The sequence below is a fragment of the Gorilla gorilla genome, chromosome 19 (assembly GCF_029281585.2).
Source record: "Gorilla gorilla gorilla isolate KB3781 chromosome 19, NHGRI_mGorGor1-v2.1_pri, whole genome shotgun sequence".
Taxonomy (NCBI): domain Eukaryota; kingdom Metazoa; phylum Chordata; class Mammalia; order Primates; family Hominidae; genus Gorilla; species Gorilla gorilla.
The window spans coordinates 51,404,601-51,419,586 of record NC_073243.2 but is presented as its reverse complement, the minus strand read 5'-3'; the positions used below and the strand labels follow the sequence as shown (position 1 = coordinate 51,419,586).

Sequence of the window (14,986 nt, the reverse complement as noted above, 5' to 3'; positions counted from 1 at the left end):
AATTACTTAGAAGGGATATTATCATATCTCATTGGTATTTGATTTAAACTGAAACCTAATCACTTTGAAAAGCTTTGTGCTGACTGAGTTATTTTCTGCTACGTGGTGGATGCTCTTTCTTATTTGTTCACCATGGTCTGCTTTTATTTGAAATATTATGGTATTTAATAACATGTCTAGCCATAACCACAGAGTTTGTTACAGCTTTTAATATCAGCAACATAACTCTTCTGCTCTCTTGACTTAGCATTTCAAAAGTGAGGTTCATAAAAATCATATTTGTGGAGCAAACATCTAACTCCAATTTCATGTACCAAATTTGGTAGCCATGGATTTCTTTATCTCCAGTGCATTTGCATTAACATAAGATGATAATGTTGCTAGCTTCTCTACCAAATAACATTCTAGCATAAGCCACAGCAAGGGCAAAAGCCCAGCAAAATTCAAGCATGTGACATACCCAGAGAATGCTAATACTCAGTGTAGCTGAAAAACTATGTATGAATGAAAAGGAATATCAAATTCTTGTGTAAAATACTTATTTTGAGTTTGAAATACTTAATTGTGACCAAAAAATTGTTTCTTTTCATATAAAAATAGAAGGACATCCTGGAGAACTGTGGCTGTCTCTGGAAAAGGTACTTTTGACTTCAAAATGTCACTGAAGAATTTGTGCCTGAAGCCTCCTTGAAGGCACACTTTTGATGAAAGAAAAAAGGATTTCTGGTTTTGAAAGCTCTTTTTCTCAGAAAAAAAACCTTAGCAGAGGCACAAATTGAAAAATGTACAATATATGATCATTGAATCTAGGCAAGAAAAGCAATGGAAGAATTTCAGACACTACAGGAAACTCCTCAAATTCATATTTCCCTCTTACTGGCCTTGAAACTTCAAAATGAATGCAGGTTTGTGTGTCCCCACCCATCAAGTTCACACGTTGAAGCCCCAGTACCCAATGTGATGGTATTTGGAGGTCAAACCTCTGAGAGGTAATTAGTTTTAAACAAGGTCATGTGGGTGCCCCCCCCCCGCCGACACACACCACTGTGGGATTAGTGCCCTTGTAGGAACAGACACAAGAGAAATCTCTCTGCACCAGAGAGAGATCCCTCACCAGGAACTGAATCAGTCTTACCTTGAGCTTCGAATTCCCAGACTCCAAACTGAGAGAAATAAATGTCTGTTGCTTAAGCCATCCAGTCTATGGTATTTTGTTATAGCAGCCTGTGCTAAGACATACTGCAAACTAGTAGACAGCTAGGAAAGCTGATAGTTATATTAACTTTATTATTTACTGTTCTTCCGTTTCACATTGTTTGTGGCAGATGAAGCTTGCAGAACAGTTGGAGCAATAAAGCAGCCCAGGTATTTGTGGTGTTCCTTGACCCACAGACTGGGGCAGCCACCCAGCAGAAGTGGAACAATAGAGCTGTTGCCCCCCCTAGAGAAGCTGCCGAAAGCCGGGGAGAAACACTCAAAGCTTCACCCCTCCTCCTTCAGTCCAGTCTCCTGCCAGTGTCTCCCATCAGAAACCAGCTGGCAAGGCAGCCAGGAAAACACAGACTGCAAGGATCAGCCTCTTAGCATACAGGACACAGCACAGGGAGGGCAAGAAACATATTCAAGAGCAAACAAATGACAGGCACACCTTGAAAATAGTGGTCAAGAGACAAAAGTGCTTCTACTGGTACAAAAGTACTCTGTGTGCTCTCTCTCTCTTTGTGTGTGTGTGTGTGTGTGTGTGTTTTCTTAGAAGTTACTTTGTTTTGTTTTGTTCTGAGATATGATCATTACTAGTTAATATGATCTTCTCAAGAAGCCCGGTAATATTGGACACTTCCTTCTAAAGCAGTGATAGAAGGATACTGGTATACTTCAAGAATGGATGGTAATAAATGCATGAGATACATCTTTTAGTTCATGTATTGCTCTTAGGCATCAGTTGTAGCTTGCCTCACTGTGTCACCCAGGCTGGAGTATAGTGGCATGATCTCCACTCACTGCAACCCCCACCTCCGAGGTTCAAGCGATTCTCCTGCCTCAGCCTCCTCAGTAACTGGGACTACAGGCATGCATCACCATGCCCAGCTATTTTTTGTATTTTTAGTAGAGACGGGGTTTCACCATGTTGGCCAGGCTAGTCTCAAACTCCTGACCTCAAGTGATCCGCCCGCCTTGGCCTCCCAAAGTGCTGGGATTACAGGCAGGAGCCACCGTGCCCAGCCCCTTATTCACTTATTTTAATGGTGCACTTCTGAAATTTGCTCCCACCAAAACGGCGCAACCATGGCCTTGTCTGCCTCCAAGGAATGTGGTATGAACATGGATCATTCTAACCATACCGAGGCACAGTAAGACCAGGACTTAATTTGAGCCTCTGAACTGAGCATAGGGTTTAATGAGCCACTTCTCCACTGTGATAAAGCATACTAGCAAAAGTGCTATGGTTTGTATGCACAGCCTGCAGCTGAACCCATTACAGGATGCATTATTTGATAGGAGGTCTGAAAGACTGAAGAGCAATTACTCTCTACAACCAAGGGCAAATGGCAACTGTGGAGCTTGGCCTTTTCTTATTTCTTGGTTTCCTGAGGCCAGAGTTCTCTACAATGACAAAACCTCTTTGCTCTGGCTCATTTGAAAAGCAATGTCATTTTAAAGGTTAGATTTTGTGTGTGTGTGTATGTGTGTGTCTGTGTGTGTGTGTGTCTGTGTGTGTAAGATAGAGAGAGGATTTTATAGTGATTTTTATGACAATCAATTTAAAAAATGCTTTGGAAACATTTATTGAGAGGGGTCACAAAGGTAAATGTCGTGTTGAAAGGAAACAGATAGTTCTGGCTCTTCCAAATCTGTTTTACCAAAACCGAAGGCCTAGGAAAGGGACAACAGTCCTCGATGAAGTCCATTACTGGGCCCTGAGAATAATCTTTCCTTACCTTCCTGCATATCATTTTCCTTTCCTCCTCTCTCCCCTCCCCTTTCCCCAAGATACAGAGCTGGCTGGGAGGCCAGCTTAACTATGTCCCACCCCCTTTCTCTCACTTTGCCCCAGGACAGTCAGAGCTAAACTCACAAAGGTGAAGCACTGATACAGGCCCCAGGACCAATCCCCAGACCCACCCTCCCTCCACTGCACCACAGGTTCCCACTGCCATTACCGAGCATGGTGCCCCCTGACCAGCCTTCACCCCTCAGCCCTTCTGAAAGCCCCCCAGCTCTTCACCCCAGAGACCCCAGCCCCATTCAAGTACCCATGGTCCTCTGCTTCAGTCTAGGCATTTTTCTGACATGGAGGTTCAAGCTCACTTATGAATATTTAAAGACTCATGATTTGTTTAAATCCTTGAAGGCTACTGACTTTCTGAGCCCAACATCATCAACAAATAGTAAGGGAGTCATAAAGAAAATGCTTTGCTCACCTCTCATCTTTCTTTTGTGGCAAGTAAGAAAAAAGAAAAACAAACCTACTTCTCACAAAACCTGGATGTGACTGTGTGTTCAGGAAAAAAGAAAGAGATGGGGGCTGGTGGAGGCAGCAGGGCAGATGACAAAGGACACAGCCCAAGGTCATAAAAGGGGGTGGAAAGAGTTGTATAAGCCTACACTCCCACCTCTCCACTTCCCAGAGGTCCAGTCACTGCTCCTCATTCGTCCCCATGCCATTCCCGGTGCTTGTTGGAAAAGCAGGATCTCAGGCCCCACCCCAGACCTCCTGAATCAGACGATCTAGGAGTGGAGCACACGAGTAGGTTTTAGCAAACTTTCCAGGTGATTCTAATGCCTGCTAAAGTTGAAAAGCAACACCATATGGTGTAGACACCAGTGTCTTGTGCACTGTTGTTTAATAAACAAACACTTGCTAATTTAAGTATATTTGCAAGGTCTTGGTGTGGAGCCAGACTGCAAGCTCCCTGAGGGCAGAGACCATATCTTTCTTCATGCCTGACAATGCATTTGTTGAAGGGAAATAGAATCAGATAGTATTTTGCTTTTGTTTTTGTTTTCCACTTTAACCTTTTCTAATTAAAAGTTTCAAAACAGCAAGGAAAATCACAGTGAGTGTTGTTTAGAGAATGGTTTTGAGATAATATATCAATACCATGTGAATAATTAATAACATCAGTTTACCAGTAATATTAATATCTTCCAGTCATATAGTGGCTCTGTGGTTTTGAAAACTCTTTCATGAACATTTTTCATTTGATCCTCAAGAAATTTTGGCAGGAAAATGTATAAGTTTCTTTCTTTCCTCTCATAGAAGAGGAAGCAGAAGTTCAGAAAAGCTGAGAAAATAGTCTTGGTTTTCCTAATTAGGTACAAAAACGGGAACCCAGGACTTTGAGCTCCTACTCCATTGGAAAGGTTTGTATTCCAGTTCCGTTATATGTTATCGGAGTGTTTCTAGTAACTTACCCTTGTAAGTCTTTATTTTGCAGTTTCTTCATCTGCAAAATGGGAAAACAATGGTTCCTATTTTAAAAGGTTGTTGTAAGAATTAAATGAAATAATAAAGGTAAAGCACTCAGCATAGGGCCGGCACAAAGATTTCTTTATTGTTATATGTCTGAATTTACATATTATTCATATAATCATTATATATTTATGATTATTGCACCATACTGACTCCCACTAGAGTGACCAGTATTCCATACATGGGTTAGCAAGGCTGGGGTCTTCCTCATTTCAGAAGGTCTTCCTTGCTAACAGGACATTTAGGCCTCCAGTCTGCCTTTCATGCCAGGAGTGTTTCTCACTTCTGCTCCCCAATGGATCTTTATGCACGCTGCAGGTTGGGTGTCTTCTGTGGTCACAGTGCTTACCACCCTTTCTCATGGACAGGTTGCCTAGTCATTCCAAGCACATGCCTTCCTTAGCCATTGTATTGTTAAGTTGTTATGGTTAATTTATATTTATATTTATATATATATACATACACACATATACATATAGTAGAACCACAGCTTTTATCCAAATATAAAATAAACACATGTCAAAGATATTATTTGACTCTGGACTTAAAGAAGGGACCAGTAAGATGTTGCATAGGCTCAAGGAGATATTCAGTGAATGCACACATACAGGCAATCAGGAATGCAGAAATGAATTTACCAAGTTACAAAATGGGTTAACACCCATGGAGCAAGAATCAGATGCATGCCACCAAACACAATTTATTGGCATTTCTTTCTATTTGCAAGAACTTGTATTATTATTGGTTTTCCACCACCTACAGAGCTATAAAATAGCTCAAAGATGACAAAAGCAGAGATAACCTGGAAAGGTGTGCTGAACAGGGCCCCCAGTCATCTTTTCTGCCCACTTTGAAGTCTTTCGCAATCTTTCCTGACAGTGGGATCTCAAAAGAGTAGTTTAGTGTTGGAGGAAGAGAAGGTATCACTATATCCAGTTCCCTGCCTAGAAAAGAGGCTTCACAGTCCTGGTCTTCAAAAGGCCCGAGCGAGTTTTCTTCTTTGGTTCTCTTCTTCTCTTAATACCCTCTTCCCCTTTTCCTGAAGATTTCATCTCAAAGTTCTACAAAATCCACAAACTCAAAGTTCCACTCCTTCTCCTTGGAAATCCCAACTCTCCCATAGGACTCCCTTGGTCCTGTCTTAATATCTCACAAACCTCAGTGTTCAGGCTTTGGCTGAATGTCTGTGAAGCTTCTTTTCTCAGCCACCAGGAATACAAAGTGGGAAGAGAAGGTTCTGGTACCTAAGTGAGGGCAAGTAGGTACTGGGTTCTAAGTTTAGCTTCCCCTTCAGCAAGCCTGATTGCCTTCCCATTAACCTAAGAAGGAAGCATATCTTGCCAAAGATCACTAATTCCCCCAGGACAATATAAATCTTGTCTAATTTGAGAGAAGGATATTTATTTCTAACAACATGACTTTGGCCTTGCCCTGTGAAAGCATAACCCAGTCATTCTTGAGCTGAGGAACGTCTTACCTTTTCCTAGGTCAGACTTTCATTCCTCTCCCTTTGTTGTCCAGAAGGGTGATCCTTGCTTCATCTAGTTACTGTTGTTTTTCTTCCTTCCATAGAAGAAAAGGAATGTCCAGTTGTTTCTACCACACATGTGGTTTAAAAAATAGAATTTGACATTTTATAAAAATTAGGAGATCAGAAGTTGTAAGACAGGCATGATGGAAATAGGTCTAAGTTTAGATTTAGACTAAGGGAGAATTGGATGTGGTGCAAGTATAGTTCCAGGACAGGGTGGATCAAGGACACTGCTTCTTGAGCTCTCGAAATATGTTCTCAGTACTGGCTCTCTGCAACAGACTTACCACAGAGAGGTGGATCAAACAGATCCTTCCAGAACATCCAGTTCTGCTTGCTTCCACATGCAGCTGAATTGACACTCCTAGATCTATGCAGATTGAAGCACTTTTGGTTTTTCTAGGAGATATATTATTTTCTACTTTAAAAGATAATCAAGCATATGAATTTCTTACCAAGTTCCACATTCAACACAATGTAGGCAACTTTCCCTCCTGTGCAAGCAGACAGCACATTGAAGACAAGCATTCACAGGAGCCTTGGGATATAGACTCACACTGGCCACTAAGTAGTTGAGCTATCTCAGGCACTCACATTTGGAGTTTCAGCTTTGTCATCTCCAAAATGAAGGTGCTGGACTGGGGTTCTTCCAAAGCAGCTCTTCCACAATGTCAAAGTGCTAAGTAACTCCTAAGATATCCTCATCCTATCTGTCTGTGCTAGATCAGAAAGGAAAATGTGACTTCTCTAGCCTGGGGATGAATAGCCAGTCACACAGATGTCCTTTGCAGACTGTGATGGGGTGAACACTTGCCTTCCCTTACTGCAGACAGTGTCAGGGTATAAAAGGTTCTGTGGAAGAAGCTGCCAGCAACACACCCTAAAAGGGATGCATTGGGGCACTGGCATCACATAAGATGGTAATTCTTTTATTTTGTGCTTATATTCTGAGTCAGGCATTTTTGCCGTATTCAGTTTGTCATTCACTCATTCATTCAATCTCTAATTCTACATTACTGTTTGAGTACCTTCTATGTGCCATATATTTTGCTGAATGCTGGAGACTTGATGAACACACAGTTGAGGTCTCTGTCCTCATGGTACCTATAGTCAAGGGGGGATGTGAATAAGTGAAAAAGTTATAGTGAGTGATGTACAAGGCATATGTGGGCCTGCATGAGTGGCAACTAACCCAGAGGAAGATGGAAGAGACTAAGAGGGCCTGACACAGAAGCCATAAATGTGTTTTAGACAGATGGTACATGTGATGGCTACAGGTGATTTCTTGCAAAACTAATGAAGCTTAAGTTTAGTGGTGTACCCATAAACTGGCTCTTTGAAAAAAGGATGAAATTATTTAATAATCAGTACTTTTGAGCCATACTGCCAGCTCCAGAACACAGCTAAACTTTGGGCCCCTTACTAAGACAAATCCCCTCTTAGTGTCTTGGTAATTCCCCTAGAGCAGGCTCTGAGACAGGAGTTTGCGCACAAGTAGTTTATGTGGGAAGTGCGAGAAATACCCATAGCAAGAGGGTAAGTGGGCTGTGAAAGGCAAGACAGCCAATAAAAGGTCTGTGTTCAAGCCACCTACCATTATGGGTTACCAGAGCTTAATCTTTCTTTAAAATTCTGAGAATCAGTATGGTAACAACCTGAGGAGAAAGGGAGCTGGGGTATCTATAGTCCAACTTCTGTCAGTCATTGGCTCAGGTCTGCTCCTGAGTGTGTTATTTTCCTTTCATATTTTACCTTCCCTGACAGGGGGAGTGACCTTCTGTTGCTTTCATGAAAGCTGTAAAGCAAAGAGATGCAGATACTGACAGTTGGAAGTCAGCCAACAAGCACAGAAGTGGTAAGGCCTGGGAGATATAGACAGTATCTGGTACAGAATATCCCATACTTAATTATGTATTTGTAATTTGCATTTTACTTAAATTGGGCCCTCAAATTTTTATGAATTTCAGACCTCACAAAACCTGAAACCACCTATAGTGACAGGCCTAACTTGCTGAAAATACAGAGTGTATGGGAAAATCAAAGAAATTTAAAAGCCCATATGAGAATTGGAAGGAAGACGGAGGGTAGCAAGAGATGAAACTAGAAGCTAGAAAGTTGAAGCTAGAAGCTAGAAAGGTAAGCCAAGGCCCTATGAAGGGTGCTATGTTAAACTGGGCTTTTCTAGATTTGGCTGACATTTGTTGGTGTCTGCAGAACTCAGCTGGGTTCCTTGGGGCATCTCATTTCTGGGACAAACTGACAGAGCAACCCCTTTCTGGGATGGGCTCTTCCCAAGATGAAGAATAAGAACCCAAGAGGGCTGATGGAAGCTCACCATGCCTCTGATGTCTGTTAATCACCGTGGTACAGGTCAAATCTCCTTATATTCCATTGGCCAGATCCAAAGTTAGTAGGGCAAGGTACACCTGCAGGGAAGGAAATAATGACTAAGTAAGAACTGTAATACAACCTACTACTGGATTTTCACCAAAATGTTAATAGTGGAGATAGGGAGATTTCTGATCATTTTTCCTTTAGCTTTTCACTATCGTTAGAATTTGTAATAAGAATGTAGCAATTGTACCAAAAAATATGAACCTATTCTTCTAAATAATAAAAGATTATATCAAATATTGAAGAGCATTTTTAAGGATATCTTTTTAAATTTTTCCTTTTTTAATGTGTTATTTATAAATGAATTAATATACATATAAAAGGCCTACCCCCTAAACTTCCTAAAACTACCTATTAGCATTTATAGCATGTGTAACTAATCAGACTTTATTATGTTCCTGATTCTGGTTTCTTAGTATTACTCTCATTAAATTTTTTAATTTTGTATATATCTTCGTAAATCACCTGGAAGCACTTTGTGGTGTTAGCTAGGAAATAAAGAAATACATTATTTAGAAACTAGAAAGAAAAGTAGTTGGAGGGAATCATCCTAATAATACTCAGCCCTGATAGCATATACAAATCACCTGGAGATTTCTTTTTAATACCTCTGATGGAGACTCTAGAGGTTCTAATTTAATGTTTCTGAATTGGGCTAATTTTTAAAAGCTCTCTGAAGGTTGAGAAAAATTGAATAAATAAATGATTAAATTAAGTGAAAAAATAACAAAAGGGCCAATTACATGTGAAGAGCAAAAGCAGGTTGGGAAGTTTCTTTACAAACTTGAAGTAGGCTGTGATACTAAAAAGCCAAAGCTCCCAAATATTAAAAAAAATAAGGGAAATGGATGCAGTAGAGCAATATTAGCTTCCAGAATTAGAAAGGGCCTGCTATTAAGATCTGTTCGAGCTTCACTGGATGAGGAAGAGTGAGTCATATTCTCTCTGATACCTCATATTCCCACATACATCCCAAATCAGACCCTAATCGACAATTGTTTTTGTGGGTCACTGAGGTGCATTTTGTGGACTGTTTTTCAGAACATTGTGATTAAGCAAAAGTCTGTCATTCTCCATGAGAAGAGGCTGAACTCATAGGCGATTACTTACACACCCAGAATAGGAGAGAAGGAATACTAGAAATATTGTAGAAATGTGGTTTGTTCACTTGTTTATAGCTCTTCAGACTTAAATTATTTTATTCTGTGCAGAGTTCAGTTATGTGTGAAACATCATAAAATATCAAAAGCTCTTTTATCTTGATGTCTCATCCCAGCTTTTTTGAGACTCCTCTTTAATATTTGATAAGAACCGAAATGGGGATAAATTATGCTTTCCTCCTCTCTTTCTTTTTTACGTTTATACATAAATGTTGAGAGAAAGCTTGAGGTATTTGTTTTGTTTTGTTTTAGCTAAATGGCAAGTAAATAACAGGCTTTTTTTAGTAACTATGATCTGGCACTGGTAAGGTCTGAGTTAACTGCCATTTGCAGAGTAACCATGGTGACCAGCATATGGCTTCTGATTCCATTAATCTTGTTGAGATTAACAGTAAATCCCAAAGGATCTTTTGCAGTGATTCAGAAATAAATCATCTTTTCACATGTATACTGTTTGGTGACAGCCACTCGCTTTCAGTGTGTGTCTCTACCCAACAAAGAAATAAGACAGTCTCTCTCATGAGATGATTGGAAATGCATCCCTCAAATAAGAAATTTCACAAAATACATCCAATGGTGAAAAGGTAAATACATATAAATACCATGTGAAAGGAGGATTTATTCAACAAACATGTGTCATACCCCTGATAGACACATAAGGGGAAGGTCATTTACTCCCAGTTAAAAATTTATTTGTATAGAACCTCAGCCTGGAGATATGGAATGGAAACAAAATTTGAGACTCTTTAATGAAAAAAATCCAATTATTATTTCAATTATAGGAATTAGAAATGATGAATTAAGCTGGATTTGGGAAGAGGAGCAGCTGGCTGCCCAAGAGGAGACTAATAATGTGTTCTATGTGTAACGAGATGTTGCAACTTAAAAAGTACAGTGTGGCCCTACCTAAAACCATATTTGGCCTACAACAGCCCCAGAGCATGTAAAATAATAGCCTCATTTTACAGATGAAGATACTGAACTGAACAATTCAGAGTGACTTCCCCATGCTCACTAAGTATTAGAACTTTCTCAAACTGGCGGAATAAATTGTTGAGTCTGAGTTGGAAGGGATGGGAACTGAATTACTATCCCAACATTCTTCTGATGCTAATTCCTATTACAGTGTAGACAAAATATGCATAACTGTGGGTCTTTCTCAACTCATGGAGTTTATACTTCCTCATCTCTAAGTTTTCCTTGGTTAAAGGAATACTCCGAGCTCTTATTTCAACCTAGATCTTCCTACATAAAAGAAATATCAAGAACACAATAGCATTTTACGAATTCTGAGATGTACAGTTTTTCTTACTTACCCATCTATGGCTGGGCACAGTGGCTTGCGCCTGTAATCCCAGCACTTTGGGAGGCCGAGGCAGGCAGATCACTTAAGGTCAGGAGTTCAAGACCAGCCTAGCCAACATGGTGAAATCCTGTCTCTACTTAAAAAAAATACAAAAATTAGCTGGGTGTTGTGGTGCATGCCTGTAATCCTACCTACTGGGGAGGCTGTGGCATGAGAATCGCTTGAAACTGGAAGGCGAAGGTTGCAGTGAGCCACTGCACTCCAACCTGGGCAACACAGCAAGACTCCACCTCAAAAAAAACTGTGACATTGAGATATGCCTTTTCATCAATGGCTTCTTATGATCACTATGCAGCAAGACCAAATGTAGATTTCATTGCTCGTACATGCACTAACTTGGTCATAGCTGCTTATATTGCCAAAGTCATACAGTCATTGGTACATGGATAGAAAGTTATTGTGTATGCAGAAAGAGGTATAAATTTCATTTTAGTGACATGAATACTCATTTTGGAGTAATGACCATCATTTTACATTTTCTTGCAAAGCAACAACATAGTGTTCTACGGGAACTAAGAAGGGAAGATACAAACAGATCTTGTATGTTAACCTACCAAGCACTAATCACAGAAACTTAAAAAAAAAAAAGCTAAATCTTTCAGCATGCATGAAAGGAATTTCAAAGCAACAAGAAGCTGACATAATTTAATTTGCTAGATCCTTTTGTTCTTGGCCATTGTAAAATAGTTTTGATCCTATCATTTATGTTAGGTTTTATGATAGGTGGTAATTCACAAATCAGCCAGCATGGCACTGATCTACTCTTGCTGATGGTGGGACTGTGCCTAAAGCTCCCTTCCCTGCTCTGCTGATGCAGAACAACATCAGGAAGTCCAAGTAGTCAAAACCAAAGCCAAACATTGAACATTTGCAACCCCAATTTCAATCATAAAATTAACCAACTCTAATGGCAAATCAGTCTTTTGTTCATCTTAGCACAAATGCTCTAGACCACAATTTTTATTTCATTAAAAAGAAAACTGGTCTCCTTTGGCTCTCTAAGCTTTCAAAATAACGATTCTTTGTAATTCCCTAGCAATTGTAGAAAATATTCATTTTACATTATTTCCCAACAATTTAGAACATTTGAGGTTACGTTGAAATATTTCTTACATAAGAGCAAATGAAGAGGATGGATCTCATATAATCATGGCCAAATAAGTATATTCTTCTTGGTCATATATTTTTATAAATCATTGAGGAGCAGGGAATGTTGTATGTGCATAAATGTATAACCTATTACAGCAGCCTGAGACCCCATAGGTTATTATTATGTCAGCAGAACTGAGATACTCAGATGTGTTTAGTGGTAGAAGCAAGCATTCCATTAACTTGGTTAAGGGACATGAATCAGCTAGTAGGTTGTGAGTTACGCACCTTCCTGACCTTCACAAAAGGACACCCTGACTTGGGTTTATACAGTCAGGGGTGCAGTAGGATGTCCTGGCCCAGGTCAGAAGAGTGCCAAATTTCCTCAAGCACTCATTTGTCCTCAGGAAACTCAGAAGCTGGGTCATTAACACCCTGGCCCCAGCTCCTTCCTTACACAACTGTGACACTCTCTGATGAACCCCTTGTCACTAATCTCACTCTGGGTATCTGATTTCTAGCTTTACTACCAGGATGAGAACTTTTTCTGTTAACATAAGTGCTCTCTACCCAGGGCCTTTCCAAGCCCCTGGCTTACAAGACCTATAGGAACAAAGAGATCATTTCTTTTAATTACATAAAGAAATCTGATCAGATGTGAGATCCTTTAAAAGAAACTTTTGACTTCGTTTGTAAAAATATATTAGCATTTGTTACTTAAAGTGTTTCCAAGAGTGGAATTTATTTTACACCCTAATTCATTATGAGTGCATCATTTTTCATATTCTGTATACATAAGATTAAGTGAGGAAAAAGTATAGAGTTTAGAAGTTCTGTCTTTATTTCTCCAGTCCTGCCAAATCTCACTGTTGCTAAGGGAATATATTATTAACTTAGGTATCAGAATTAGAAAGGTCATATTGTTCTGATAAAATATGCTGTGACTCTGAGATGTCCAGGTGGAATCAAGAATATATTTCCCCAGATAATTTAATCTCATTTGAAAACTTAGATGTACTTGGTTCAGGGGAATATGCTGAAATAAAACCCTAACTGCCTCTTCACTCTTTCCTTTCTTCCCAGGAAGGAGAAACAGTGATCATAGCTCATTGAAAACTCTCCTGCTGTAGTTTAAAAAGCTATAATATTTGCTTTTTATTCCCTCTTCAAGTTGAGAACAGCTCATTGCCACTTTCTATTCAATGATCCTTCACTTGACTATTGTTTGTAACACCATTCCCAAGCTTTACTTTTTGACATGTTACGAATCTGTTTTTTTCAAACTTTAATCATTTGTTTACGTTTCAACATTTCAATATTTCTCTCCTGACCACCACCAGGTAATATGTCTTTCCCACCTATCTTAGACTGTTCTCAAATAAAAATGTGGCTGATATAAAGGGAGAATTAAAAAACATAGCTTCCTCTCAGCTTCCTCTAGATAACAATAAATGCACTGGAACTTCAGTTTTTGAACTTTTAATGAGTATCATGGAAACATGTTTTAAAGCACAGGCTTGAGAGCCATACTGCCAGAACGTGACTCCCACATTTGCCACTTTATCGGCTGAGTGATCTTGGGCAATTAACCACTCTATGCCTCATTTTCCTCAACTGTAAAATGGGCATAATAATATTCTCCTTAAGTTATTCTAAGGATTAAATTAATGCAACAGATATTAAGTGTTTAGAAAAATACCTGCGCTTTTTCTCTGCCTGGCATTGCTGGGCCTGCAGGTCTGTGTCAAGCCATGGATGAGGGTCTTTGTTCTGCGGAATGGGGTTTGTTAAAGTTGTTAAGAATGAGGCCTATTTAAGAGATACCAAGTGAAATTTAGGAAATGACAAGAGGGTAGAATTGATTACTATACTCAGAAACACTCCGTGATACAGGATAAAAATAAATACAACACACTCAAATACAGGGTGATAGTCTGTGTAACAAACAGAGATACGATTTGTCAGATTACTTATGCCCATATAGAAGGGGATATGGTAGTCCGCGCAGCATATGTACATGGTACATGAACTACCAAAATAAGGTGTGAAGATTGGCCTGACAAATTATGCTGCAGCACATTATACTGGCCTGCCGCTGGCCCACAGGCTTCTCGGTAGATTTGGCATGGACAGGATCTATGAAGGCCAAGTGGAGATGACTGGAGATTAATGCGATGTGGAAAGCATTGATGGTCAGCCTGGTGCCTTCACCTGCTATTTGGATGTAGGCCTTGCCAGAACCATCACTGGCAATAAAGTTTTTGGGGCCTTGAAGGGAGCTGTTGATGAAGGCTGTTCTGTCCCTCATAGTACCAGATGATTCCCTGCTTGTGATTCTGAAAGCAAGGAATTTAATGCAGAAGTGCATGGGAAACACATCATGGGTCAGAATGATGCAGATTACATGCATTACCTAATGGAAGCAGATGAAGATGCTTACAAGAAACGGTTCTTTCTGTTCATAAAGAACAGCGAAACTTCAGACCTGATGGAGGAGATATACAACAAAGCTCATATTGGCTGGGCACGGTGGCTCACAGTCCCAGCACTTTGGGAGGCTGAGGTGGGTGGATTGCTTGAGCCCAGGAGTTCGAGACCAGCCTGGACAGCATGGTGGTGTGCACCTATTGTTCCAGCTACGCAGGGGGCTGAGGCGGGAGGATCACTTGAGCCCAGGAGGTCGAGGCTGCAGTGAGCCAAGATCATGCCACTGCACTCCAGCCTGGGTGACAGAGTGAGACCTTGTCTCAGATAAATAAATAAATAAAACAAAAAAGCTCATGTTGCTATACAAGAGAATCCAAACTATGAGAAGCCCAAGAAAGAAGTTAAAAACAACAGGTGGAAACATCCCAAAATGTCCCATGCCCAGAAGAAAGATCAGGTAGCTCAAAAGAAGGGAAGCTTCCTCAGACCTCAGGAGCAGGCTCTGAGAGCTAAAACAATGTTCTAGGATGATTTTTCAGATAAAA

At 40.1% G+C, this 14,986-nt stretch overlaps 1 protein-coding gene and 1 pseudogene across 2 annotated transcripts in view; both read left to right on the top strand.

Moving 5' to 3' along the window:
- The window catches only part of RAB3C (RAB3C, member RAS oncogene family), a 277,296-nt gene that overhangs the window by 226,600 nt on the left and 35,710 nt on the right, over positions 1-14,986 (top strand). The gene's annotated exons all lie outside the window — the stretch shown is intronic.
- Positions 13,792-14,967, top strand: LOC134757647 (large ribosomal subunit protein uL18-like; annotated as a pseudogene).